At 46.2% G+C, this 27,398-nt stretch overlaps 2 long non-coding RNA genes across 14 annotated transcripts in view; both read left to right on the top strand.

The window, feature by feature from the left end:
- Positions 1 to 27,398, top strand: part of LOC106509733 — a 283,958-nt gene that overhangs the window by 12,682 nt on the left and 243,878 nt on the right. The gene's annotated exons all lie outside the window — the stretch shown is intronic.
- Positions 18,073 to 27,398, top strand: part of LOC110259966 — a 36,240-nt gene continuing 26,914 nt past the window's right edge. The window contains exon 1 of the long non-coding RNA XR_002342503.1: positions 18,073 to 19,243. This is a non-coding gene — a long non-coding RNA (uncharacterized LOC110259966). The remainder of the gene's footprint in view (positions 19,244 to 27,398) is intronic.

Raw genomic sequence — 27,398 nt, forward strand, 5'->3', positions numbered from 1 at the left:
AGGCGACAGGTGGGCAGACCCTCCCATGCTGGGAAGTCGTACATGTGTGGGCTGTGGTGCCCAGTGAAGCCTCAGGGGACCCCAGGGGGCAGTTGTCATCATTGGAGTCAGGCTGTTCTAAACCACATTCCCTGGGGCTGCGTCTCCACTCCCGAGGTGCCGTCTGGGAACCGGGTGGGGGCTAGACAAAAAGAGTAGTAACTCCGAATCCCTGTCCTTCCTGAGGGTCCAGGACCCCCAGTCACCTTGACCCCCAACTGTATTTACAAAACAGACAGATAGGGAAATGGAGACTGAGGGTTCAGAAGAATTCATCTCAGGATTCTTCTGAGAAAACCACCCCCAACCAGTGAAAGTCAGGGCTCCTGCGGTGGGAGAAGGGGCCACAAGCAGCCACGCCTGGCTTTTCATGAGCACTGACTTGGGGCCAGTGTCTCATATGCTGTAACTCACTGAATAACCCTAAATCATGGTCCCCATTTCTCTGAGAGGAAGCAGCGCCTGAGTCACACAGCTGACATGGGGGGGAGCCAGAGTCCAGGCCAGCTAGTTCCCCAAGGCCATGGCCACACCAGCTTCTCAATGGACAGTGTCTTCGCTGCAGCCCCTGACCTGAATTTTGCCCATGGGGTTAGGGGATAGAAGGCAACAGGAGGTTCAGGGTGGCCGACAGCTTTGCCGAGGGACAATGGCCTGGCCCTTCTGTCCATCCCTGTCCCTTCCAGACACCTGACTGGCCAGCAGCCTTGCTCAGGACCGTTTTCACCAGCAGCAGAAGTTTGAGTAGCCGGAATCCCACACTTTTAAGACCTTTCGTTTGACTCCTTCTCAGTGTAGACATTGACACCTGACGACGACGGAAGAGAAAGCAGACTGCAGGTGTTTATGAAGACGGGAACTTATTTTCAGGGGAATGAGTTTGGGGGGAGAGATGGGCAGAATAAAGGGACAGGGAAAGTGAGTAGGAGTCCGACTTTGTGAGTCACCATGGAGGCCTCTGGGCGGGTTATGGGTTGAGCGGTGTCTCCCTCAAATTCACATGTCGACGTCCGACACCCTCCCCCCACCCAGTAACCCAGAATGAGACCTTATTTGGAAAGCCTGTCATCGTAGGTGTAGTGAGTTAAGATGAGATCGTCCTAGAGTGGCGTGGGCCCCTCATCCATGATGGCTGGTGTCCTACAGGAGGGGGACATGTGAGGGGCACGCACACGGGGAGAAGGCCATGTGAAGGTGGATATGACGTTGCCACAAGCCAGGAAGTACCGGGAGCGAGGGGGGAAGGCTTGGAACCAATTCGTCCCTGCAGCTTTCAGAGCTTTCACCTTGATGGCATACTTCCAGCCTTTAGAACCATGAGGTGATATGTTTCTGTGGTTTGAGTCCCCGTGTGCGGCAATTTGTGATGATGGCAGCTCTAGGAAATGAACACACGCACGTCCTTAAAGATGCTGAAAGCTGCTGCTCCAACCAGGTCCTCATCTGGTTCCAGCTCAGCACAGATCAACCTCAAGAAGCACCTGCTGACAGTGGATGAGTGGATGATGGACGCAGTAATCATGTCTTATTTAGCAAATAAGACGTTTGCACTTTGTTCTAACTTTTCCAGATCTGCTGAGACACAGAGACTGAAAAATGGAATTTGGTCTTTCTGTTTGTTTTGAAAAACTTTTTTTTTTTTTTTTTAGGGCCACACCCTCTGCATATGGAGGTTCTCAGGCTAGGAGTCGAATCGGAGCTACCGCTGCCAGTCTACACCACAGCCACAGCAGTGCTGGATCCAAGCACTTCTGTGAACTACACCACAGTTCATGGTAATGCCAGATCCCCAACCCACTGAGTGAGGCCAGGGATCAAACCCGCAGCCTCATGGTTCCTAGTTGGATTTGCTTCCACTGCGCCATGAAGGGAACTCCTAAATTTTTTTTTGAAAAGGAAAGACAATGAAAGACATGCTTCATCTTTATATGTAATGGGATCAATGCTCTGTCCACTGAGGCAGCTATGGTATGCGTCCCCCCTAGGGACAGCCCGAGACTGAACCACGGTCTCCACGAGAGCAGAGAGCACCATCGAACCTCACACCCGAGAGCCTCCCCGACAGTCAGAACTTTCACCCACATTGTCCTTTTCTGTCGCCTTTCTCTTCCGCCAGCATTCGCATGCCATCACGCCACAGTCACAGGCCGAGGGCAGGGGCTCCTAGTGGCTGGGAAGTCACATTTTCTGTGGGGACTTTTTGCCACATTTCCTAGTTATTGAATAAGGGTGTCTGTGAGCCTCCCATAAACATGGGTTTGACAAGCAGTTCAGAAAAACAGGAACCATCAATTCATGAGAACTTCAAGAAAAAAATAGTTTAAAGAACTGAGAAGTTGCCACCTTATAGTGAAAGAATGTCAGGTTTGGGAAATGACAAAAGTGAGCAATTTTCACCTCGAAAACCCAGTGGAATCAGTTACACAAGTCGTAACCACACACAAACACAGGCATTTCTTATAATTTCAGAGCATTTACAGTCAAGAAGCTTCTTTCAGAGTATTTCATGGAAAGTTATTTTAGTAGCAAGGGGAGACTTCAGCCGTGATTATTCGTCAAAAGAGTGAAACCTTGACTTCAAAGTCAGGAGACAGAGGAGCCCAGACTCAGAACAGAAGGTGACCGGCAGGGTGGGTGCCCACGTGCCCAGCCCCAGCCTTGGGCATTCTGCCAGCCCCCAGGATGAATCTTTGTCTGGGCAGGGCCCCCTCCCTACTCCCAGGGCCCCCTGGCTGCCACAGTGTGTTATGAGTGCCAGCTTTCAAAGTTTTATTTTATTTAAATTAAAAAAATTACAGTTGATTTACAATCTTGTGCCAATTTCTGCTGTATAGCAAAGTGACTCAGTCATACAATGTATATACATACATTCTTTTTTAATATTCGTTTCCATCATGGTTTGTCCCGGGAGACTGGTTATAGCTCCCTGTCCCAATACAACCTCATTGCCTATCGATTCTAAATGCAATAGTTTACGTCTATGAACACCGAACTCTCATCCCACTCCCTCCCCCTTCCTCCTCGGCAACCACAAGGCTGTTCTGATTGTCTGTGAGTCTGTTTTGTAGACAGGTTCATTTGTGCCACATTTCAGATTCCACATGTAAGTGATGTCATATGGTATTTGTTTTTCTCTTCAAAGTTGTACATAATTCTTCCAATATAAAATTGAGGGCTTGATTTGAAGCAAAGCAAAAACTTTATGTCAACAATGTTATGTCTGTCGGATGTAAATAGATTGTTACCTTAAGGTACTCTCTGAAGAAAATAGAACTGTACCAGGTAAAGGGGGCCTGAGGATAGATGTTCTGTGTGACTGTCCCAGGACAGAGAAGGAACTCTGCTTGGGGACCCTGTGGCAGCACCCACATGCCAGCCCTGAAGCCAGGTGCAGGCTTTAGAAGAAATGTTTAGGGAGAAAGTTATGCCCATCCATATCGTTACCGCTAGAGCTTTCTCTTGTTCCTGTTCAACCATATTTCCTTCCAGTCTTTCCCTCTGTATATATTTAATAATTGCATAAGTTATCTATAACAGAATTAATCTTCTTTAAAATTTAGATTAGTGTAATTCACAGAGCACCCTGGCCCTCATTTTTTGTGATCAGCTTACCTTGCCATCATGTACAACTGGTCTCTCATCAGAGGGCTCCGCATTTAGGGATGTCTCTAAAATTTGCCCTCCCTCCTGGAGAATTTTATGGCATAAATCTGATAACATTGTAGCTATCCTTTGAAAAGGGAAAGGTTTAAACCAGCCTCCACAAATGTTGATTTTAAAAACAATGTATAAACTAGCCCTTCTAGGGAGAGTTGGTTTAAAAGAGAGGGCTATAGTTTACTAACTGTTCTTTTTAAAATTGCCTGCTCCTGTTCTTCTCTTTCCTTATTTCCTTCTCTCTTTCTCTCCTGTATCCCTTCCTTTTCCTTCCTTTCTCCCTTCCTTCCTTCCTTTCTTTCATTCATTCTTTTTTTTTCTTTCTTTCCCTAGTTTCTTTTCCTTCCTTCCTTGCTCCTCCTCCCTGTTTTCCTTGTGGTTTTGTAAGAGCTCTGAGTTTGAAACCTTTCATGTATGACCTGCGAGTATTTTCTCCCAGTCTGTGTTGCTTGACTTTGCTTGAAGTATTTGAGTTTGAAACCTTTTATATATAACTTGTAAATATTTTCTCCCAGTCTATGTTGCCTGACTTTGTTTCTTTTTGACGTTTTAAACTTTGTTTCTTGTGTCATATCTTTTACGGAAATACGTCATTTTTCTGTAGTCCAGTCAATCACCATTTTCTGGACCCCCCCCCCCCCATTTTAGCCTGCTTAGAAAGTCTGCTCCCATCTCTAAATTACAAAAATATTCTTTCATATTTTTTCTTCTGGTATTTTGTAATGTCATATTTGAGGTTTGAAATATCAAGTCCATGGGGATTTATTTTTGGGTTTTGTTTTTCTGTTTTTTTTTTTTTTTTTTTTTTTTTTTTTTGCTTTTTAGGGCGGCACTGCAACATATGGAGTTGCCAGGCTGGGGGTCAAATCGGAGCTGCAGTTGCCCGCCTATGCCACGGCCACAGCAACGCCAGATCTGAGCCAGATTCTTAACCCACTGAGCAAGGCCAGGGATCGACCTGAATCCTCGTGGATATTAGTCAGGTTTGTAACTTACTGAGCCACAATAGGAACTCCGATTTATTTTTGTTTTTGATCTAGGTAGGAGGAGGAGTCTAATTTGTCTCTAAATGGCCAGCAGTTTTTCCTAGCACCATTTATTAAGCAGTTCACTTTTTCCTGTTGAAAATACATTTTCAGTTTAATATGTTTTAGGCTGGGCAGCTGGAGGAGGTGACATAGGCGATTTTGGATGGAATATGGGATGCAGGATGCAGGGCATTGATACAATGCCTTTGCCTTTCAAACATCCTGTGACTTTAGAACTCAGGGACAGAGGGATGCTGGGAGCTTTTAGAGACTGTGAGATAGAGGGATCGGGGCAGATAACTAGGGACAGATGGACAGTGAACACAGTGGAGGGATAGAAGAGCCGCAGCGGAGGAGAGAAGATGTCAGTTCTAAAGAGAAAGTCAGTCTAAGGGGAAGTTTGGAATAAATGGGTCCAGCAGGCAGCCAGCTCACAGAAACACAGATGCTCGTGATAGACGCAGGCCTGGCTGTGCCGGTCTCTCCTGGGGGAGACACTTGGGCACTGGGAGAAGCAGGTTCTGACAGATATCTGTGTAGAGAAAATTTATTTTGTTTTGTTTTGTTTTCAGGGCCTCACCTGAGGCATATGGAGGTTCCCAGGCTAGGGGTCAAATAGGAGCTGGAGCTGCCAGCCCACGCCAGATCCAAGCCGCATCTTCGACCTGCACCACAGCTCATGGCAATGCCAGATCCTTAACCCACGGAGTGAGGCCAGGGATGGAACCCACAACCTCATGCTTCCGAGTCGAATTCGTTTCTGCTGCGCCACGTCGGGAACTCCCTGTGTGTGGAGAAAATTTGACCTGAACTTGGGAAAGTAGATGTGGTTGCCAGGTAGGAAGGAAGCCTGATTTTTCTGGACCCAAAAAGAAACAGATCAATGAAAAATAACCTCAAGATTGGGGATGGATACGATATAGAAGAAAGAGCCCGACCCCACCAGCATGTGGAGGTTAAGTCAACCCAGATGATTAGAGGGGCCATCCAGGGCTGTAAGGGTTCTTTGAGTGAGTGGAAATCTGGAGAGGTCACTCAGAGGGGCTGCCAGAGGGTCCCCTTTCAAGGAAGTCTTTCCAGGAGGCTGGGACAGCTGTCTTGTCACCATGAAGACTTAGGGTGAGACCATTAAGCCCCCAGAGTCCTTGGGAGAGATCAGCTGGACCAACCTGGCAGGCATAAGACCTGCGCAGTTGCACAGGGCCCTGTGCTCAGAAGGTCGATACCTGATTTAATGCGCTGCTGTCACCATCCTGGAATTCTTAAACATGTTGGAACCACCGGCCTTGCATGTTCTGAATAGGGGCCTGGACGCAGGTGACAGCTCTCAGCACCTGTGCTGGGAGCCCAGTGCCACCCTGCACACAGTGCTTGGCAAGAAGGAAGGTGGGGTCTATGACAGGTGAGACTCGTCCTTGACCACCTGGACTCTTCACTGCTGCCTTACGTAGCAGCAGGTCCTGATTGATAAAATGTGGCTTCACAGCAACTTATGGAAACAAAGGGGACGAGGTGGGGAGAGATTTTGTGGTGAAATTCTGCCTCCATTAAAGACTCTCCAGCCGTAGGAGGTGCTGTACTTGGCCACATTCTCTGAGTAGGAAGGACCCACAGAGAAAGGAAGCGGACAGCAGGAGGCCCAGGCGTCCTTCTGAACAGATGGCTTGGCCATACATTTCCCCTAAATGACTGCCCTTCTAGCACTCAGAGGTCCAGGGGCCAAGGACTAGTTGTAGGAGACCTCTGTCCCTGTTGAGATTGAAGTCATACTCCAGGGGGTGGAGCTGTTGGACAACATTTCCAGTTGATCCCTGGGGTGCCCTCCAGACTGAGAGAATGATGTTTTCTGTTTAGGGTTCTCTCAGCACCTAACAGTGTTCTGCCACTGAGTGGCTGGTCCTCTGTGTGCAAGAGGCACCACCGTGGCCTCAGCATCCAGGACTGAGAGCACTCCAGAGGGATGTTTCTGGACTCTATGTGGACCTTTGGCTCAGACACCCCTACTTGGGAGAAAAGTTGCTGTCAACTTCTCAAGAAAGCAACAAGGGGGCCTGATGCCAACCCACACCCCCACCCCAATTCTCCTAAACCCATGGCTCTCAGATGAGTTCTCCTCCCGGATTTCATGGATCAGGCTGTGACCACTGAGCGCCCACTGAGTGCAGCCCTCTGCAGGGTCTTTGGAATCTGGTAGCTAAATCAGCACGGTGGCTTCTGAAATGAAACAGAACATCTGGCTGCATTTGTGCCTGGAGGAACAGAGGCTTAAAAAAACAACAAAAAAAACCCCTCTGCTGTTTTCATGTTCAGGCCACCTGTGAGTCAGGTAGTTCTTACTGTGGCAGTGCAGGTCAGGGTGCAGACCACAAATAAATGTTATGCCCCAAAGAGCCTACAGTCAAAGAGAGAATGGGAAAATTCAGGTTGATCCTAGAGAATTTTTTTTTTACTGCAGGATTTCGCAGTGCCATTGGTGATGCTTTGTAAATACCCAAAATGGCGTAAAGGAAGCAGTGTATATGAAATGTAGATGGTGGAATCCTCCCTTCTTTTATTTCTTGGAACCAGAGTTCCAAAGAATGCAATCTGGGCTAAAACATTTCAGTGTTATAGAAGATTGGAAGGAATATACTAGTGTGGAAGGAATATACTATTGAAAGATAGCTGATGTTGGATTGACATTGAGAAAATGGGGAGTTCCTGTTGTGGTGCAGTGGAAACAAATCTGACTAGTATCCATGAGGATGTGGGTTCAATCCCTGGCCTCACTTAGTGGGTGGGGGATCCAGCATTGCCTTGAGCTGTGATGTAGGTCACAGACGTGACTGATCCTGAGTTGCTGTAGCTGTGGTGTAGACCAGCAGCTGCAGCTCCAATTCAACCCCAGCCTGGGAACTTCCATTTGGTCTTGGTGTGGCCCTAAAAGGTGGAAACAAAAATTTGAAAAGATGGGGTTCCTGTCCTGGCGCAGTGGTTAATAAATCCGACCAGGAACCATGAGGTTGAGGGTTCAATCCCTGGCCTTGCTCAGTGGGTTAAGGATCCCGCGTTGCCGTGAGCTGTGGTGTAGGTCACAGACGCAGCTCGGATCCAACGCTGCTGTGGCTCTGGTGTAGACTGGTGGCTACAGCTCTGATTAGACCCCTAGCCTGGGAACCTCCATATGCCGTGGGAGCGGCCCTAGAAAAGGCAAAAAAAGACCAAAAAAAAAAAAAAAATTTTTTTTTTTGAAAAGATGGGGAAAGATCCTCATTTGGGAGGAGTGGTGTGGTCAGAGCCACGGGGCCTCCAGGGCTGACGGCTGGAGGAGGAACCTCTATTAAGGGCTAGACGGCCAGATCCCGAGGCAGGGCCTTTCACCTGCTGGCGGCGCATGCGTGTATGCATACCTGCGCATGCGTGGTGGTATTTAAAAGTTTCGCGTAGAAGCCAGGGTGACCCGGACCGTGGTGGGGAGTAAGATGCACACACGAGAGCCGCGATCAAGGTGGAAGTGGCAGCAGGGGAGTTCCCTGGTGCCTCAGTGGGTTAAGGCTCCGGCGTGGTCGCTGCTGTGGCACAGGTTTGATCCCAGGCCTTGGAACTTCTGTATGCTGCAGGTGGCCAGTAAATGAATAAAAAGAGCAGCAGGAACAACTGGCTAAATGAATTATGAAACTCCAGGCTACCCATATCACCACTGACTTTGGAGAACTTAACAGATAGTACCACCAAGGCTCACCTGTATAGACTGTGACCGTGTGAGGGTGGGGACTGGGGTAGTTTCTCTCACCCAAGCATTGGGATTACAGAGGGAGTCCGTCTTTCCCTCATGTGCCTTGGTGCTGAGCAGTACCAACCACAGATGGGAACATCTGGATGCCAGGCGCCCATCGTAGCAGCTGCCCTGAGGGCCACTGCAGCATGGCCAGCTCCTTCGGCCAGTTGTCTGCGTGGAGACAGCATGGTGATGGGGAGAGGTGGGGAGGGACAGACAGGTGAAATCAGTGTGATGGACGGCTCAGCACTGCTGGTCAGTAACTGCAGAGCCAGGCTCGCACTTCACAAGGCTGATTCCAGTTGGATCCGGTTCTTTTAAACCAAAGGAATTTCTTGCTGTTTGGAACCAGCAAAATCTGCTGCTCCCTGAGCTGCCCGTCCTGGGATCTCACAAATTCACACTTTGACATTCTTAGTAAAGGACTAAGTAGATAGTTCAAACAAGCCCTGTGATTTGGAAGTCACAGGGTCTGGGGCTTGATGCTTATGCAGGAGACAACATCTCCTAGACCCAGGCTTTATGTTGGGATCAAATGCAGCAGCTTGGAGTTCCTGTCGTGGCTCAGTAGTTAATGAATCCAACTAGGAACCTTGAGGTTGCAGGTTCGATCCTTGGTCTTACTCAGTGGATTAAGGGTCCGGTGTTGCCGTGAACTGTGGTGTAGGTTGCAGACGTGGCTCGGATCCTGCATTGTTGTGGCTCTGGTGTAGGCCGTTAGCTACAGCTCCAATTAGACCCCTAGCCTCGGAACCTCCATATGCCACAGGTTTGGCCTTAGAAAAGACAAAAAAAGACCAAAAAAAAAAAAAAAAAAAAAAGCAGCAGCTCCAGACAGGCTCCTAAAGAAATTCACACAAACTCTGTTCTCTGTCCTCTGTCCATTCCCATCTATTGCCCCGTCCAGGTGCACACATTTATATCTGGGAGCATTTCTGTCTGAATATGCTCTGATGTGCCCTTATGTGCAGATGTTGAGACCGTGACATCCTTTTTTTTTTCGGCTGCACCCATGGCATGTGGAAGTTCTCTGGCCAGGGATCACACCAGAGGCATAGTGGTGACCTAGACCTTGGCTGCTGTGGTGACGATGCTGGATTCTTAACTTGCCACACCGCATGGGAACTCTGAGACTGTGACATTTTAATCCCTTCTCAGTTAAGGCATATAACCAGGACAGACTTATGGAAGATTTTTAGTGCTTAGAAGGGCAGACATGATCATCATTGTAGATTATAAAGAACATCAAAATACACTATGGGAAGTATTTTTACACGGCAACAAAGAAGTAATGGGATTTGAATGAGGTGAAAACCCACAGATATTTTATTAAGCACTCTAGGTTCTGATGAGGATGCAACAGTCAATCAGAAAAGAATTTTGGTGGAAATGACACCAGTGAAGGGGGATTTGAGCCACGGGAGCTGGAGGTCCATGGGGAGAGTGGCTTATGCTGGGACCGCAGTGCTTGTGATAGAGGTGGCGTCTGGACCAGACCTTGAGAGGCAGGTGGATTTGGACGTACAGTGGTGATGACGGAAGGCTGCCTGAGTGCAGAGGTCAGCAGGTGCATGGAGGTGGGCAAGTCCAGACTGTCCTTGAGAGGGGGTGTTGGGTGTCCTTTGGCTGGTGAAAGAGTAAGGTGGTGGAGGATTGGAACTCAGCAGGAAGGGTGAATGTGTCCTGATCAAGCCTGCTGTGACATAGATATGCAAATAAATATGGCCCCCAAATCCCTCAGGACATGCTTTCTGCCAAGGTTGATCTTGCTCAAAACTGGGCTAGAATTCCTTCTGGGGAACTCCTCAGAGCCATGGAGAAACAGGGTGGAAAGAGCCCTTATCACACCAGCTATGACCCAGCCAGGCCCCCACTGGGCTCACTTCATCTGGCAATGTCTAAACTCTCTCACATGAACTTTGTCACTTTAGCAATCATCCAGAAAAAAACACGGTGGGCCTCCAAAGCTTTTCCCAAAGAAGAGCTTGAAAATCAGAGCTTAAGCAACCCAAACTGACTTCCAAACCCACAGGTTTGAATTATCTACTTAGCCTTTTATTAACAACCCTCCATGTGCAAACTCATGAGATTCCAGGACAGGAAGTTCAGTGAGCAGTGGATGTGGCTGCTTCCAAATAGCAAGAATATGCCCACCTTCGAAAGAACCAGATCCATTTGGAATAGTCTTTATTAATCACATGGAGCAGGAATATGACTCCAAATTACATAGCTGGGGCCTTTCGTTGGGGGATGCTGGCCGCTTTTTCCCACCATTGGAGACTTGTCATTCATGCTCAAGGTGGATTCAGTTGCTTTTCTCCACATCTGTCCCCAGCTAACTCTGCGGCTGTGTGTGTACCTGTGGGCTTCTGTCGTCGATGTGGCAGTCTTGTTCTGCACCAGAGTCCTTAATTAGGATGCCACTGGGATGACATCATACAAGTTTTGTGAAATCCAAATCCACAAGTGGTCTGAGACCATGTGGGTGGAGGGACCTCTGAGCACTTGCAGGCTGGCATGGCTTCAGTTGTGTCCCGTGGCCCAGGAGATATGAAACCTGGATGCCTTGCAAGTCTTTGTAAGCAAATAGAAAAGGCAAAGTGGTTTTGAAATGTATCCTCGTTTGCTTGAGATTTCCATGACAAAATACAACAGACTGGATGGCTGCAACAACAGGATTCATTTGTTCATGGTTCTGAAGTCCAGAAGTCCAAGATCAAGGTGTTGGCAGGTTTGGTTTCTTCTGGGTCCTCTGACTTTGGCTTGCAGATGGCCATCTTCTCACTTGGTCCTCACATAGCACCTCCTCTGTCTCTGAGCACCCTGATGTCTCTGTGTGTCTTATTCCTCTCTTATCTTGGATTAGGGCCCACCCGTAGGACCTCATTTTGCTTTAACCAACTTTTTAAAGGCCCTACCTCCAAACACAGTCTTATTCTGAGGTATTAGGTAGGGGTTAAAACATCAATATATAAATTTTAGACCCCTTTTTTTGTGTGTGTCTTTTTAGGCCTGCACTCGCGACACATGGAAGTTCCCCGGCTAGGGGTCGAATTGGAGCTGCAGCTGCTGGCCTATGCCATGGTCACAGCAGTGCGGGGTCTGAACCACGTCTGCAGCCTACACCACAGCTCACAGCAGTCACAAATCCTTAACCCACTGAGTGAGGCCAGGCATCAAAGCCAAGACCTCATGACAGGCACTCCAATTTTAGCCCATTTTTGGTGATACTTTTAAAAGACTCACATCCACGCCATTGGATGAATTATGCAGCCAGTGTCTGGGTGAAATGTTTGGCCAGTTGACATCATCATGCTGGATTATAAAGACAAATACTTTAGGAGTTCCCATGTGGCTCAGCGGGCTGAGAACCCAACTAGTATCCATGAGGATGCGGGTTCGATCCCTGGCCTCGCTCAGTGGGTTAAGGATCGGGCATTGCCATGAGCTGTGGTATAGATCACAGACGTGGCTCGAATCTGGTGTGGGTGTGGCTGTGGCTGCGATGTAGACTGCCAGCTGCAGCTCCAATTTGACCCCTAGCCCAGGAACTTCCATATGCCGCAGGTGTGGCTGTACAAAGACAAAAAAAAAGATAAATACGTTCACCATTGCATTCTTCTTTCTGGTTTCCATGCTTTAAATAGCAAATTCAGAATTTTGCTGGCTGAAGTGTCAAATCTCTTTCTGGTTTCAAACAGTACACTTTCATCTCTACATATCTTGACCCATGGCTAACTGCAAATACATGGGATGTGATTCTCGTGCTGGGGAAGAACAGGACTCCTGGTTTGGGGAGCAGGACCCTTTATTCCTGTGATAAAGGGCAGCGCCACCTGCCTGATGACCTATTTGGTCCCCCTGACAGAAGGCAGCTTTCAGGGTCAGCAGCTGCTGACCGGTTCAGCCCCTCCCACGAGACCTGGTGACTCCCTCTCACGGGCTTGGGTTTCCTGCTCCCAGACAGGTCTGTCCCTTCACAGGGAGGTTTCTATCTGGCCCATCCACCAGTTTTTTCCCACGCATGTTTCAAGTTCAAATTGTATAGGCTCATCCTCTAAAGGGTTGTATCTTTGGTGGTGCTTTTCTGCCCTAGATTTATGGGTTTTCTTTCTTTTACTTAGTGATTTTGGATATGAATTTCTCCCATATGTTCTATTCTCATAGGAATTTGCTAAAATGAGGACTGGGGGAGCCAAGGAATAGCTGAATGGATCATTTAAGCCTCTCTTTCAGACTTTTAATCTGCTTTATGCTCTTAAACACAATCCATGTGACCCTTCTTCCCTGGAGACCGCTGGTTCTTTTATCACTGGAGTCCCACAGACCAGGTTTGGATTTCTAGCCCACCACTTACTAGCCATGTGTTTGGGTAATGTGGTTTGCATCCCTAAGTCTCAGTATCCTCATCTGGAAGATGGGGGTAAATGATAACCCCTATTTCAGAGGCTGCTGCCCATGTTAAATGTGAAATTCTCCATGCAGAGTTCAGTCTTGAGTAGGTGCTTGGAAAGTGTTAGAAACCCTTTGACCACGGTCTTTACCTCCACCGTGGGCCTCAGGGGCTACATCATAATTTTTTGCTCTCGCTTTGCCCTTGCTTTTTGCAGAGCTGTTATTCCTTCTTTAGGTTCACTTGAAGCTTTAAGAGGACCCGGAGACCATCTCCTATAACCTCATCTATACCTCCCTGCTCTATACCATCTCCTCCAATGACCAGATGCCAGGCCATCTTCTTTTTTTTTTTGGCTTTTTGGCTTTTTGGCTTTTTGGGGCTGCACCTGTGGCATATGGAGGTTCCTGGGCTAGGAGTCAAATCAGAACTACAGCTGCCAGCCTACACCATAGCTGCAGCAACGCCAGATTGGAGCCACGTCTGTGACCTACACCACAGCTCAGGGCAACGCTGAATCCTTAACCCACTGAGTGAGGCTAGGGAACAAACTCACGTCCTCATGGATCCTAGTCAGATTCATTTCCACTGAGCCACAGCGGGAACTCCTGGACCATCTTCTAATGGCTGGAAAATTCGGGTTTTCATTGAGCCAGTCTGGTCATTGAAAATTTGCCAGCTTCTGATCCACATTCGGTCCCTGGTACAGAATGGATCAATCTGTCTGTCTTCACGTCCCTTTCATGTCCCTCCAAGGTATTTCCAGGCCCAGAGTTCCTTTGACTACTTTCTACCCAAGGAGCAAATCCGCTTGCTGTCTGGTCACTTTTCCCTGAATAGTCGCATGTGCTTCCATGCTTCTAAAACTGTGGACTTCAGAAAGAAATAAGAAGCTTCAGGTGTGGTCCAGTGGACCCAGAATGGAATGATCCACAACCACCCACCTTATAGGACCCGATTCGTTTGTTGCCTTGGAGCTTTTTGGTTCACTGATGGCCATGTTGCATTTTTGTTAGTATTGCACTTATTATTAATGAAATATTTAAGGGTTTTTTTCCTCTTTAATTTCTGCTACAAAAGACAAGTCTCCTATATTCTAAACTTATGGAATTAGGGTTTTTTTTTTCTTTTTGCACCCAAAGTGCATGAACTAGTATTACCTTTATTAAAGCCTGTTTTGTAATCTCTAAGCCATTATCCTATGCTGCCAAAGTCTTCTGAGATTCTGTTTGAATTCCCTATCCCTCCAGGGGCTGGGGCATCAGTAGATCTAACAAACACTCAGACTGTACTGCTGTCAGTCACTGAAAAGGGGTGGACTGGACAGGGCAGAGGGTGGAGGTCTGGGGCATGAATGGAGGGAGTTGGCCCTCCAGGCATTGCCATTTAGAATTCTGGGGTCAGTCACCCATATGTGAAATGACTAAACTTGTTGCTGAACATACTTCTGCATTTGGCATCTAGCATTTCTTTGCTGGGTGCCTTGCTGAAGTCTAGATAGATTTCTTTCCATATTTTCTTGATTTACCCAGCTTGAGCCCTTGCCACAAGAAAACGAGACCAGCTGGATGTGACCTTGTCTTACTAGCCTGCTTGGTTCCTGGGACTCACTACTTCCTTTTCTAAGGTTTTCTAAAGCATTTTAAAAAATATATATATATATATATTCACATCTTGTCAAGGGCAAGCATAAGGTTCAAGATTTATGCAATCATCTCCTTCCCTCTGGGCCACCAGAATTGCCCACATCTTCTGAAGATGTGAGAAGCCCAGCATGGTGGCTTAAAGAACTCACCACCTGGCTGCTGGGCTGTAGGTCACTGAGGCAGGAGGGGGACCCAGCGGTCATCATCCAAGTGCCCTTTGAGCATCTCTACCTCCTCTCTGGGTCTCAGTTGCCTAACATGCTCTATGTTGTCCTTGTGATGGTCAATTTTGTATGTCAACTTTCTAGGCCATAGTAATCTGATATTTGGCCAAATATTATTTTAGATATTTCTGTAAAGTTATTTTTTAGATGAGTCTAACATTTAAATCTACAGACATTGAATAAAGCAGAGTGCCCTCCACAACCCAGGTGGGCCTCATCTAATCAGTTGAAGGCTTAAATAGGAAAAAAGTGAGGTTCCTCAATGAAGAGAGAATTCTGCCAACAGACTGTTTTAGACTCAGACTGCAACTCTTTTTTACCAAGCCTCCACAATCACATAAATCAATTCCTTGCAATAAATCTCTGTCGCTCAATTCTATTTCTCTGGAGAACTCTATTACAGTCTTTGGCCTGGTAGTAACATATTTTGACAGAAGAGATCCATAAAATAGTAGGAGAGAAATTCTGCTTTCTCTTCCAACCCAAGCTTTTCTATTTCTCTGTAGCCCATTTAAATTCATGCCTTCCTGAGAATGTTCTACCAGGGTTCTGTTGAGTTCCATTTAAAACTACAAAGTGAGCACCTACTGTGTGCTGGGCACTGGCTACCTTATAAACCATCTTTGTATATTGCATTTATGTCCTTTCCCCCAGAGCTCTACTGCCCTGCAGTTCTTTCTCATTGGGCTCCCATTCCATTGTAGAGGAGAATGAAATGTTTGACAGCCTCCTAGCCCTCCTGAGCTATCCTTTCCCTAGAGACTCAAACTCCATGAACATACCTCTTTGGAGCCTGCCTTCCTGAAGTTGCAGGAACACGTCTGACTTTGCAGAGCTTTCTACTTCTTCCCTCTGAAAGCAGCAAGCTGGTCTGCAGTTGGAGAGTCCTTGATCTTCACCTAAATTCTACCACTTGGTGGCAGTTTGACCTTGGGCAAATTTTTTAACCTTCCTGGGTTTGTTTCCTCATTTGTGAGGGGACTTTCAACAGTGATCACCTCATAGTGTGGTTGTGAGGCTTAAATGAGAAGATGGATGCCAAACACTCTGCTATGTGCCAGGCTCAGGAAAATTACCTTCTAGTCTTTGTGCTGTTCTTTTCCTTTCTCCACTCCCCCTTTCCTGTGCCAGTCATAGTGTTGTTTGTAAATACAGTCATCCCTCAGGATCCATGGGGAATTTGTTCCAGGACCCCCCTTGGACACCAAAGTCCATGGATTCTCAAGCCCCTTATTAAAACAGTACTTGCATATAAGCTATGCACATCCTCTCACATATACTTTATTTATTTTTATTTATTTATTTATCTATTTTTGGTCTTTTGTCTTTTTAGGGCCGTACCTGCAGCATATGGAAGTTCTCAGGCTACAGGTCTAATTGGAGCTGTTGCTGCCAGCCTACACCACAGCTAGAATAATGCCAGATTCAAGCCACATCTGTGACCTACACCACAGCTCATGGCAACACTGAATCCTTAACCCATTGAGTGAGGCCACGGATCGAACCTGCAACCTCATGGTTCCTAGTCGGATTCATTTCTGCTGTGCCATGACAGGAACTCCCTCACACACATACTTTAAATCATCTCTGGTTTACTTATAATATCTAATACAAGGTAAACACTATGCAAATAGTTGTAAAAACAATGTACCTTTGACCCTTGAACAACATGGGTTTCAATTGCAAGGGTCCCCTTAAACATGGAATTTTTTCTATAAATACAGTACCATATGATTCACAATAGGTTGAATCCATGGATGTGACACCACAGATACTAAAGGCCAACTACAGGACTTGAGCATCTGGGGATTTTGGTATCTGTGGCAGGACCTGCAACTAATCCCCCCTCTGACACTAAGTGACAGGTGTATGTGGACTTTTGACTATGTCAGGGTGAGTACCCTGAACACTCCAAGGGTCAACTTTAAATGCTATGTAAATGGTTGCTGACATGTGGCAAATTCAGGTTCTGCATTTTGGAACTTTCTGGAATTTTTTTCCCAAATATTTTCCATCTATGGTTGGTTGAATCCACAGGTGCAGAACTGGTGGATATGGAGGGCTGACTTTCTTTCTCTTATCTTACACACATATGGTATATTATAATTGCCCAGTATTTCTGAAATCATGTGCATGACAGTGAGACTTGCTTTGCCAAAAGAAATGAGTGTCATATGTTCAGTGTGAGAAAATTTTTTTTTTTTTTGCTATTTCTTTGGGCTGCTCCCGCGGCATATGGAGGTTCCCAGGCTAGGGGTCGAATCGGAGCTGTAGCCACTGGCCTACTCCAGAGCCACAGCAACGCGGGATCCGAGCCATGTCTGCAACGTACACCACAGCTCACGGCAATGCCAGATCTTCAACCCACTGAGCAGGGGCAGGGACCGAACCCGCAACCTCATGGTTCCTAGTCGGATTCGTCAACCACTGTGCCACCACGGGAACTCCCGAGAACAATTTTTATTTGGATAAGCTACTGAGGTACAGGTATAGGTATATGTTTGTTACCACAGAATAACCCAGCTTGTCCTGACTGATACACTCCTTAATCTTGACTATCTAAAATCATGTAGCTGATACCATCATTTTATTTGTAGTATTTATATGTTCACCCTTCCTGGTGTGACTCTGAGTCTAGGACATCTGACAGTCCCATAACTTTGATCACCAGGATGTTATATTCCTTACGAGAGCATGTGAAGACCCACTGATGCTCCCAAGGGATGCAGGGACCCCTCTCCTTTCCCTGCCTCAGCCCACAGCTGTGGGGTGGCAACCACAGTGTTCCTCAGGAAATAAGGAAGGAAGGGAGATGACAAACGTCTCCCACAGAGTGGTGAAAAGACCCAGGTTCTCCGATTCTGCCTAGGGGTGAGGAAGGGACACAGGTTCCCTGCAGGCCAGGACCAAGGTCAACTTTCCCTCCTGATATCAGCTGTTTTTAGCAATAGGGCTGGTGGAGAAGATGGTTTTCCTATGTGGAAACAATGAGATCCCTAATTTCACATCCCAGACTTCACCAGATGTGTCCACACGGAGCAGAGAAAACAAAGCCATTGTTGAGTAAACAGTGTTCAGAAGGTAGAATTTGTACCTCTGGTTACTTTGCTTCCCTGCCCCCGCCAAGATGTACTAGCTTGTATGTGGTGGGCAAAACCAAATGGCTTGAGTTCTAGCTTCTCTGGAACCTCGGGCAAGTCAGTCTCTTCAAAGTCTTGGTTTGCTAAAAGTGGCTGATGCCCTCTACCTGGAAGCAGAGCCCAACTCACGGCTCCTCATCTAATGCAGGGATGTGCTCAGGCCACTGGGCTGGACCGGGGTGGGGGGGTGGGGGGTGGCCTTTAGCTTTGCAGTTGCAGCTCTCCTCACCCTGGCTGTGCGCCCAGGACCTTCCCCGGAGGCAGAAAAAGCCTCTGAGTTTGCTCAGAATCTGTTGCAAGGAAAGGTGGGCTCTGTCTTGCTGTACATTTGGTGGGTCTCACCCTTGAGGTGGATCAGCTTTAAGAAGAGTGACAGGTCACTAGAGGATTTCTTTACTACTTGGGGCTTTCCGAGAAGCGTCTGTGCTTCGGTAGTTTTGGTCTTATAAAAGTTTCCCACCTGCAGTAGAGTTTATAATTACTTAAGAGCTTTTTATAAATGAACTCGATTTCCTTTGCACTCAGGATAATTTACAGAGTCATCAGTCACTTCACTGCAGCTGGGAGCTTCACACGAACCCTGCAAACACACTTTGAAAATGAAACCGAGTGTAAGTGGGAGCAAGGAAGCATGCCTTTGAGGGAAATAGAAATGACTGTCCAGCAAATGGTGCCTCCTGTGTATCTGCTGATAGGTAGAAACCCTTGACAGTTTTTGGAAAAAGGAAAATCTTAAATCATTCACCAAGATTATGTGCATCTCATAAATGAACTGATAAAGATTCCAGCTGAAAAGGATCATTCCGGTCTAAACCTCATTAAAACACCCCTAGATGATTTATTTAACATAAAAGCACTGGAAGGCATGCCTTTCTGCCCTCCCTTCTCCCCTCTTCCACCCCTTAACATGTTACCAACATTATTTCTGCTTGCGAATTTTTTGGTCGGCATGGATGGCACCTCAAATCACATAAGTTAAACTAAATCACATACAGGGCAAACAAAAACGACTGCACTTCCCAATTTCAAGGACGTGACTTGAACGTGAACTAGACATTTGTCTTCCTAAAACCCAGGAAACCTGAAGATTCTAGAAGGAATCCAAAGGTACCCTCCCCCCCCCAGTGGTCTCCTTCCTTTGATGTAATCCCTGGCACGTGTCTCTGACCTCCATTTCTGTTAGAACTTTGCTCCTTAGCCTCAGGGCTCTCTACCTGCCTCTGCTCCATGACTTTATATCCGTGATTGCCCTTGGGAAGGAGAATCTTCTTTCAAAATTGCACCTGGGCATTTTAAAGTAAAAATGATGCAAATGCTTAAGTTGGCCGAGGAATTAACTTCGGAGTGAAGAATGACTAGGTAAGGCTGGGAGAGGGTGGGGGCTAGGAGGGGGTGGGCGGGGAAGTCATTTGCATAATGGTGTTTGCCGCGGGGGTGAAACTGAAACCCGGGCTGTGTGGGTGGGACCTGGTTTCCTAACGTCAGCGCGGTCGCCCACGATCCGCCCCCACCGACACATGACGCCCAGTGGCAGAGGGATGGCCGGCGGGGCGCGGGGGGCGGGGCACCAAGTGCGAAACCAGAGTCAACACCTGGAGCCAGCTGGCTGTGAGGTCCCTGGTCTCAGCCCCGTGAAAAAGCACACATCATCCTTTTTTCCTGACGCGTGCTTGAATCCGTCTCAGTGGGGTCTCTCTTGTGTGACAGGGCAAATTGTGAAAAATGGGGATAAGAGTTCCCCTTGTGGTTCAGCTGGTTACCAACCCGGCTACCAATCCATGAGGCCGGGGGTTCGATCCCTGGCCTTGCTCACTGGGTTAAAGGACTTGGCGTTGCCCCAAGCTGTGGTGTAAGGCGCAGATGGGGCTCAGATCTGGCCTTGCTGTGGCAGCTGCAGCTCCTATTTGATCCCTAGCCTGGGAACTTCCATATGTGGCAGGTGCTGCCCTTAAAAAAAAGAAAAAAAAGAAAAATGGGGATAAATCATTTTTAACAAATTGCCACTTCTTTTGTTTTTTCCTTTCCTGAGAGTCAATTTCTCATTTTAAATAATTGCCACTTCTTTTGTTTTTCCTTCCCTGAGAGTCAATTTCTGGGTGGGCTTGAATGTTCCATAGCCTGATATTAGAGGCTCATGGTAGCCCATGGTCACCTCTTTCCTAGAGAAACAGTTCAACTCTTAGGGTGTCAAAAAGGCAGCTCCTTGTGTTAGCATCTGTTACCTGATTGACCTACCTTGCAAGGCAGTTTGGGTTTGTAGAGGCTTGAAAACAATATGCTCTTATATTTCTGTTGTGTTTGACTAGCTAATGTCTCTTAGCATGGATGAATGTGGGGGGAGAACACTTAGACTGCTTTTCATACAGGACTAACTTGCTCTCAGAATGAGATTATCCACTGTAAAATATATACTCTTCTCGGGTTGTAAGACTAGAAACATTTTGCAGCCGAGTTTCTTTTTGCCCTGACTTCAGCCAGCAGCTGGCTGGTAACCTTGCTGGGGACATGTTCTTCCAGAGGACTGGTCCTGCCTGGGAGGCCTCAGGCCCTGGGATGTTCTCAGGGCTTCTGAAATCTACCTGCAAGTCAGCCGGTGTAAATAATTCGATAACTTATGGCTCTGGCATTTACGCATTCTATGACCTAGGAGCTTGCCTTATTTATTTATTTATTTATTTATTTATTTATTTATTTATTTTTTACAGCTCAACTTGGCAGCACATGGAAGTTCCTGGGCCAGGGGTCGAATCTGAGCTGCAGTTAAGGCCTATGCCCCAGCCATGGCAACATCAGATCTGAGCCACATCTGTGACTTACACCACAGCTTGCATCAACCCTAGGTTCTTAACCCACTGATTGAGGCCAGGGATTGAAACCACATCCTTGTGGAGACTATGTAGGGGTCCTTAACCCATTGAGCCACAATGGAAACTCCACAGAGGGGCTCTTTTAATGTATATGATATGAATTCTTTTACATGCCTAGTTAAACTCATATCATTTTTTAAAAATCACCTGATAATAAAAAGGTAAATAGGGAGTTCCCGTTGTGGCTTAGTTGCAAACCCGACTAGTATCTATGAGGATGTGGGTTCAATCCCTAGCCTCGATCAGTGGGTGAAAGGATCCGTCATTTCTGTGAGCTGTGGTGTAGACCTGCAGCTACAGCTCTGATTTGACCTCTAGCCTGGGAACTTCCATATGCTGCAAGTATGGCCCTAAGAAAAAGCAAAAAAAAAAAAAAAAAAAAGATAATCAGTACCATAATGTGTGGGATGGGGTGGTGACTCCGGCTCAAGACATGGGATTTGGTGCTGGGCAGGACAGACCCAAGGAGATGGCAGTAGTATGCTGCCAAGAAAAGTGTTCTCCAGAAATTTCCACTTATTAACTTTGGTCACTGTTTGTTTGGCACTCCCAATGAACACTATGAAACTACTTTTCATTCTTCCATAATGGGTATAACTTCCCATCATCAACTTCTTTTTCTTTTTTTTTTTTTTTTGTCTTTTTGCCTTTTCTAGGGCCGCTCTGAGGCATATGGAGGTTCCCAGGCTAGGGGTCCAATCGGAGCTACAGCTGCCAGCCTACACCACCGCCACAGCAGTGCCAGATCTGAGCCTTGTCTGTGACCTACACCACAGCTCAGGGCAACGCCGAATCTTTAACCCACTGAGCACAGCCAGGGATCGAACTTGAAACCTCATGGTTCCTATTCGGATTTGTTTCCACTGCTCCATGGTGGGAACCCCTCAACTTCTTATTTAAAAGTATTTATTTTATGGAACATTGAAAAGGAGGTAATTTACACATGTGTGATTTATTAGGCCTTTGTGGGATGTTCTAACTGAAAACCTATGAATGAGGCCAAAAGACAGGAGTCTTGGGAGGGGTGGGGGCTTTATTTAATTAATTTAAACATTTTAATTGGTCTGTGTTGCTTTTCTTGTTACCTTTTAGAAGGAGAAAAAGTCAGTTTTAAAACTAGAGTTGGGTTATTACACGTATTTGTTTCCGCACATATTATCTAGATGATTATTTCGTCCTAGGCACCATGCCACCTGGAGAAATAGTGCTCTTATTCTTGGGAGGTTCACCTTTTGAAAGGGCAGACACTTGTGAAAGATGAGGCGATATCAAGAGTGTTATTTCCCAAGGGCCGAGGGTGTGCCAGATTCTGGACCAGGTCCATCCTGTGAATGATCTCATTTCCTCCTCACACAAGCCAAGGGAGAGGTCCTGTTGTGACCCTGATTTTACAGATGAGGCAGTTGAAGCACAGAGACTTTAAGTAACTTGTCCAGGCTTGCACAGCAGGTAGGTGGCAAGGCTTGCATCTGAAGCCAGGCAGTTGAATCCCAAAATGCATGTTCTCAACTGCCCCGTCACTAAACCACACTGTGAATGGAGCATAGAGAAGAACTGAGGCTTCTGTCTGCGAGCATCTAGGGCGTGTTCAAAGAGGAGTTGATGTTTAGCTCAACTAGGAAGGATTAGGGGGCCCGTGTTGGATAAATACGTGAGATGACTTCTTCTGCGAATGGCAGGAGAAGAAAAGTATCACAGGGTCTTTTATTCGCACCTAGAGATACATCGCATTTTAGAGGACCCTCGTTATTTTTCATCTTCTTGATGTTACTCCAGGGTCACGTGGTTAATGTTGGTGAGGATGGCACTCCTGTCTCACAGAGCAAGATGTTGCTTCTCATACGCATCATTCCAGGCCTAAAGTAAACATTTAACACTAAAAAGAATAAAAAATTTAACACCAAAAAGAATATTCAGTGAGTATCATGGTGCAGTGGAAACAAATCCAACTAGGAACTAGGTTGTGGATTCGATCCCTGACCTCACTCAGAGGGTTAAGGATCTGGTGTTGCCGTGAGCTGTGGTGTTGGCTGGCAGCTGTAGCACTCATTAGACCCCTAGCCTGGGAACCTCCATATGCTGCTGGTGCGGCACTAAAAAGCAAAAAAAAGGAAGAAAAAAAAAGAATATTTCATCCAGATATGCTGACTGGGGATTTCACTTGTTGGTACTGGAAAACCTCCCAGTACGTTGTAAAAAAAAAAAAAAAAAATGGATTTTGAAATATTCTAACGTAGGTTATACTCACCTGAAAGATACAGAGCCAGGCTGTGAAGAAGCCAGACACCCCTCCTGCGCCTCAGTGGCTTTAAGTTAGAAAGCTAAGTATTTGTTTGTGCCTATGATGTCCAGCCTTGCACTCAAACCTCTAAGGCAGCTCACTGGCCAGTGAGGGCAGGAGAGTGAGGGTGTGTTGGGAGGAGGGGCTCAGAGCCCAGACCAATGTGGGCAAAAAGGAAGCCCAGCATCTTCCTGGATGAGCCGTGCGAATGATCTGCCTGAGAGCAGTGACCACTTTCCATCCATCTTTGTCCCCTTCCCTCTCCTTTCCTCTTTTCCCCCTCCCCATCCTATGGTTTCTTCTTGGTGGGTGTTATGGGCTAAATTTGTCCCCACAAATTCAGATGTTTTGATCCCAACCCCCAGTACCCGAGAATGCGACTGTATTTGGAGATAGGTCTTTAAAAGAGGTAATTAAGGCAAAATGAGGACACTCCTGTGGATGCTATATGACAGGTGTCCTTATAAGAAGAGATTAGGACAGATGTAAAGGGAAGACCACATGAGGTCCAGTGAGGAGGCAGCCATCTATAAGCCAAGGCGAGTCTTCAGAAGAACTCAACGTGCCAATGCTTTGATCTCAAAAACCTTTGGATCTTGTGAGAAAAAACATTTTGGTCGTTTATGTCCCAGCCCACCACTGTGATACATGCTTTGTTATGGCAGCCTAAGCAGACATGTGTCTGATCTGTTTTTGTTGAATAAAATCATAGAGGGATGGATGGGAGGAAGAAACTGGTGAATAGCTAGGCTAGAAGCAAACAATAGAGGTCTTTCTCCACATGGGCAGAGGATTTAAATTCAGTGTTGGAGGCAACGAGGAGCACAGAAGGTCCTTGGGCAGGGGAATTCCATGGCCAAGGTGAAGTCTGGGGAAGCGTGGGATGGTAAAGCTCTAGACCTCTGAGCCAGTGAGAGGAACCAGGCTTGGGAACCATAAGGCTTGACAAAGGGCTGGTTGATATCTGATGGGCAATAACAAAATGAAGGGGGCTCCTTCCTTCCCTTTTTGTCAGCATTGTCTCCTGGAGGGACAGATGAGAACCTCAGATGGACCAGGAGATTGGAATTCAACCTGGAGACAAGCTGACTGAGGCTCTGATTTGATTGAACAGAGACTAGCTCCCTCACCTGCAAAATGAGAGCCAAAAAGCTGGTCTCTAAGGCATTCAGAATCCACATCCATGGAGTTCCATAGGGCAGGTGAGATTTTTAGGGGGACCTGATGTGTTCCCAGTGCTTTTTCACCCAGGGGGTGCAGCACCCCCAGATACCTCCTTGGGAAGAGAAGGCTGAACTGGGGCCTCCATGATCAGAATCCATTCATGGACCAAAAAGGCCATGAAAGATGAAGCCCACTGGCAGCCTGACGGGCTCCCAGGCTGGCTTCAGTGCTACCACCTTTCTTTGGCATTTCAGCCACAGCCATTTGGAGACTGGTTGGAGTTCCTTCCCTGATCCTTAGCTTAGATGGATCTTGGCTACACATTAAGCTCTGGTTCAACATCCTCCTCCTTTTTATTTGTGCTCAGGGCTGCACAATGATGAATGAAAGAAAGATGAGGGCAGATCAGATGTCAGATCTCAGTAGATGACCTTATGATTGGAGTTGTTTCAGCAAAGCAAATCAAAGCTTAGGGTATCAAGATTATTTTTAAAAAGTACACTTTTATCCAAGTTGAATTCATATTTCTTATTATTTCTAAGTTTAGAATGTGTGAACACTTTTCAGAAGCCCTTATGATCCAGAACTATTCTCAAACCAGTAATGCAGAGAAACCTATGAGCATTATTTATTATAAAATGAAAATCGAGAGCCTATATATTTTAAAGTCATATTCTATCCTACTTGGTCAGATCCATAGCAAAGAATATTGGATCCGAAATAAAATAAAATTCCTGGGGTGGAAGAAATTGGAGTTTTATAAAATGGCTGGACGAGAAATAATGTTGAAAGTAGAAGGGAGTCTCATGGTTATATCATCCAGTCCTTTGTCACAACTTAGTCTTCTCAGTTTTCAGTTTAACCTGGCTTTCTATTATATTCTGCACTTGAAATGTCCATTTTAACTTTCTTTACAATAGTACAATTCTTTTTTCTTTTTTTTTTTTAACCACTGCCCTGTGGCATATGGAGGTTCCTGGGCCAGGAATTGAATCCGAGCTTCAGCTGCAAGCGGCAACAATGCCAGATCCTTTAACCCACTGTGCTGGGCTAAGGCTGGAACCTGTGCCTCTGCAGTGACCCGAGTATCCTTAACCCACTGTGCCACAGTGGAAACTCCCTAATTGTACAATTCTAAAGGAATCTCAGAGGGACCCACCTGGGAAGGAAAGGGTAATGGCTCTGGGAGTAGTGCTCAAGACGTGGAGGCTTTAAGAACTTTTCTATTTTGAATTTTATTGAAGCTTTTGCTGTACATTCATTTCTGTGTCTTTGGTTAAATGCGATGGATTGTTGAATAAATCAAGTACTTTAGGAGAAAAAAGGAGGAATCCATGTAGACATTTTCTTTTAGGAATGGATAGTATATAATTGCAGAAGCATTTTAGATTTAATTAAGAATCTTTCTGGGGTAAGAGGGACAGCAAGTCCAACTCAAACTGGCTTAAACAAATTCCACAACTTAATATGAATAAACAATCCTGAAATAGAATCAGTACAGATACCTCTGAAATGAAGTCAAGACATTTCAACTTCTTTGTCTCTTGACTCAGTTTCTAATATGCTGGTGCCCTTCTCAAACAGAGCCAACTCTCATGGTCTCAAGGTGGTGGCCACTTGTCCTCCTGGGGCCAAATCCAACAGAAAAGAGCATTTGTCCCAGCATCCCTTGCAGAAGTGCTGGAATTCATCTGATTGGACCACCTGAGGTCATGTGCCTCTCGCTGAGCCGATCACAGTGGAGGACTGTGATGTACTCATTGATTGATGTGCCCTATCCCTACTCCTCTCTCGGGAGGGAGTTAGGAAGATTGAGAATGGATCAGTGGGGAAGCAAACCATAGGTCTCCACTAGATTTTACTCCACAACAGAGGTGACTCATTAAATGTATATTTACTGGTGTGCAAAGGAGACATTGCTTGACTCCCAGGTAGTCACCTGTCACTTATTTGCCACACTAGCTATCCCTTTTGTAGGCTGGCTGGATGAGGGATCTCAGTAGCTTACAAGGTCACCTCTTAGAAATTGAGCATCATGTCCATTATTCCTAAACCCATTGAGTAACTGCTGGCAGGACACTCCCTCTTCACAGACTGTCTGTCCTTTCTTCCACCTCCCTCTCAGTAACCCCAGCCTCTGGTGCCAAGTAGCTCCTCCCTTATCCGCCCAAAGAGTTATCTTTTGTGTTTGAGGAGAATTTCTAATTTCATGCATCCACATTTTCTTTCTGTGAAACTTACACAAGGACCTTTGTCTTTATTGTTATGCATGTGATTGAGCTGGCGCTAATGATTTGCCTCAGGTGCTGATAAAACGTTTTTGTCTTCTCTGACACCCAAGGAACAAGTCCTTCTTGAGCAAAAAATATCACTTAAAAGTTCATTTAGAAGTTCTCATTGCAGCTCAGGTGGTTAAGAACACAGTATCCATGAGGATGCAAGTTTTATCCCTGGCCTCACTCAGTGGATTATAGATCTAGCATTGCTGAAAGCTGCTGCGTATGTCGCAGATGCAGCTGGCTCCGGTGTTTTTGTGGCTGTGGCATAGGCTGGCAGCTGCAGCTCTGATTCAGCTCCTAGCCTGGGAACTTCCATTCACTGCAGGTGCAGCTGTAAAAAAATAAATAAAAGTTCATCTATATTTGCCAGTCTAATGCCACCGGGATGTTCTATCCAATAAAAATCCCTTTTCTCAGCTTTGCCCACAAAGAGGGCTGATCAAGGCTACTTAGCAAAAAAGCCTCACATTTCTTCATCTTCCAAGTCCAAGGAATAGCCAGCGAGATCTCACTGATTACAATCAGCAAGCAACGGGTGGCTGCTATATTATTTGGTGAACTTTATTGTTTATTGTGATTGTTCAGCTCACTTTTAGACCCTCACTGCATTTTCAGTCATTTAGAAAGACTCTTAATTTTTTCTGCCAGAGCATTCGCAGTCTGTTTCTGATTAGTTAAGATGGTTTTGACCAGGGCTGTGTTCACATTTCAGCTTTGATTTATTCCTTCTCTATCTGCAAATACATTCCTCGTTACCCCCAAACAATAGGACACCTCTTTTTCTTAATTCCTTCTCGTTTTCTTTATACCAGTTACCACAAGGTATCAAAAAATACCTAAGCAAGGCCAGGTATGCCAAGAGAAAAAGACATGGAGATCCTATATAAAATTCCCAATTACTGGGTCATAGAAAAACAACTTCA

Source organism: Sus scrofa, chromosome 3, assembly GCF_000003025.6.
Source record: "Sus scrofa isolate TJ Tabasco breed Duroc chromosome 3, Sscrofa11.1, whole genome shotgun sequence".
NCBI classification, from domain to species: domain Eukaryota; kingdom Metazoa; phylum Chordata; class Mammalia; order Artiodactyla; family Suidae; genus Sus; species Sus scrofa.